Below are 2,926 nucleotides of genomic sequence, written 5' to 3'. Positions count from 1 at the left end.
ATGAAATACAATTTTTCGAACGAAATACAATTTCCCATTTTCATGTTATGAAAAATTCCGTACGAAAATCAGTAAATGTATTCGGTTCTAAAAAATTTCATAGTGCTCGTGAAGCTGTCGGAAAGACATATCGAAGATTTTTGGGAATATCAAGAAGTAGGCTGTCAGAAGGACTTCGGGAGTTTTTATCGGTGCAAGAGTATGCATTCTGTCAAAAATCGAAACTTTCGATTTCCAAAAGTTACCGTCATAGTAACCCAACATTTTCAAAGCAGTTTTTCTAGTTTTTCAAAAGTGAGCGAACAGAGTGACAAGCAGAGAAAGAGACGCAACTTTATTTATTTATTATAAGAATTATAGTTCCAAAACTATCCCGTTTCATCAACGGAGTTAGTGCAGCTTCATTATTATGCCGCAATAAAAAACGGCATTCGTATTCATAATTTTTTCCAGTTAAAAAATATTTTAATAGTTTCCTCATTCCATTTGACCATTATTTCGGTCAACAATTTCACAACTTCCGAACTAAAACCCTCTTTTTCAAACTACAAAATATGTTGAATATTCTTATCATAATTTTCTGACTGTTTCAATGTTTCTGATTTGATAGATCAATGTTGTCTCGCAATGGCATATCAGTGGGAGGAAGAAGAACGGAAACGAGAGATTATGATAAAATGATAAAACTCCGTTTTCGTTCAGAAGGCAGAGAGAGTACATATTGGAAGGATCAGAATATCATCACCAAAATTTAATTTAAAAAGATACTATAATTTTTTTCGAATATTTGGAGGAATGGAGAATAAGTGTCAACGTAAAAAACGAAAGAAGTTTGTGAATGTAAAGATTCTGAATCAGGAAAACTTTTTTGGAAATGTAGTTATGCTGCTTTAAAGGTACATTCAACTCCACAAGGGACTTCTATTAGCAGAACTTCGAACCAACTTCCTTTTTCAAAAATTACAGATTCAGTGTTTTCTTAAATCTGACACATTTTTGTAGTAAAGTAGTTTTGTGGTAAAAATCAGAGCATCCGAATCAAACCATTGAGAAACAATTATTTCCCATTTTCTTCCATAACTTCAAAATCGAGGAAATTTTGGAGCCGGATTGTAAAATTTATACAAGACGTCGTAGTGAACCTCGGTTGATGTTTGTGGGCACTATTCGTACTAGTGTGTGTTCTTGTGGTATCTGAAACCAAGACTTCAAGAATACAGTGAACTAGAAGTGCATTTTCTCTGTAAAGAAATCACAATTTTTGAACTGAATATTTATTTTTCTCTGCGCAAGGAAATATATTTTCAATTTCACACGATAAGTCATGAATCAATTAAAACTATATAGACGAGAAGATACAAAAGTGCTGAAACAGTAAAAAATGTAAAAAAAGTGTACATTTATTGTTAATCCCATTTCCTGTATTTGAATCCCATTTCCTTTGGGATTCAAATTTTATTGTTAATCCCATTTTCTGTATACCAGCCAAAAGTTTTTCGGAAATGATTTATGTTTTAGTTGAAAACTTTGAACTTTGAATGTCTGGTAGATTTTGTTGTATTACTAAAAATGTTCAAGGCTAATCATGAAAAATAGAGCTTTAATTTTGTAATTACACATACTTGTACAAATTCAGCCAAGTCAGATATACCGCTTTAAACCAAAAAAGCGCCAAAACTTCCAGAAATAACAAGTCGAGGACACTTTCAAGCGGTTTATCTAATTTAAATGATTTCGTACAGAAAAGTTGTCAATTGTAAAATTGAAGCTCTCATTTTGTTTTGCATACACTGAAACTTAAATGCACATCCAACAGAGTCTGAAATATTTTGAAGACATTCCAAATAGCCTATTTTCAACTGAAATGCTGTCAAATTAACGAATTTTTGGCCGATCCTCTAGGTATGCTCGTCCTCAATACAAAATACGGTTTTATGTCGTCTAATCAGTGAACGGAGTACTGTAGATTGATATAAACCGAAATCACTATCTAATCACTCCGATTTCAATTTTCTTGAATCAAATGATCTATCACAAACGATCACATCTTTCGCACTCAACGAAAATCAGAATGGTTCCAGTCTTCAGAAGGATTACGGTATCTGAAAAAAGAGTGGCATCGGGAGGCAAGGGGGCGGAGTTGATCCACGAATGGCGGCTTCTTTTCGGGATGAAACAAAAGAGATAAGAGAAGACGAAAAGGGAGGAGGAATCAAAACATAAGGGCAATAAAAATAATGCGAAACAATCACTTCGGAAAAGCCTTTTATTCGCTTATTTATTAGAGAAAATGAGGCGACGATACTTTTGGATAACGTGCACTTTTGTGATATTCTGTTATGGTAAGTGAAGAAGGATTTTGGGTTTAGGTAGACGAATAAGGTACAGTATCTTCTGTCAGCACTGAATAAGCTTTAATTTTTTTTTTTCTTGAAATACTTTTACAAAATGTTTATAAAACTTTTTGATACACTGCTTTTTTAGTTCTGAATATTATCCTTCGAATTCATCAAAACATTGATAAATTCTTGTTTTGAGCTGGTTCAAGAACCAAACATTTCTTTCAGTTCATCGATCTATATTCTAGATGTCTATTTCAGTACCTTCCTAGAAACATTTAAAACTTAAAAAATTACCCGTTTCAGTTTTTTCTTAATCTCGCTCCCGTTCTACTTTGAATGTTAGAAACTTATTGTCAATTCAAAAAGATCGCACCGGTGAACACACAAACAAACAAGTAAACAAGGGGGCGGAGCGATCCGCCCCTTTTCGCAAAGGCGCCACGCAGTTTTTCGACGGTATTTTAATGTCGCCGTTTTTTTTTGGTTATTTTTCACCGAATTTCTTCCGAATTGAAAGAAATTCGTTGATTTTTTTTATGTCATCTATTATCTAATTTGAAAAATCGCCTTCTGGTATCACAACT

The sequence above is a fragment of the Caenorhabditis briggsae genome (genome assembly GCF_000004555.2).
Source record: "Caenorhabditis briggsae complete genome, chrIV, whole genome shotgun sequence".
Lineage (NCBI taxonomy): Eukaryota > Metazoa > Nematoda > Chromadorea > Rhabditida > Rhabditidae > Caenorhabditis > Caenorhabditis briggsae.
Note: the sequence above shows the minus strand (reverse complement) of the source record.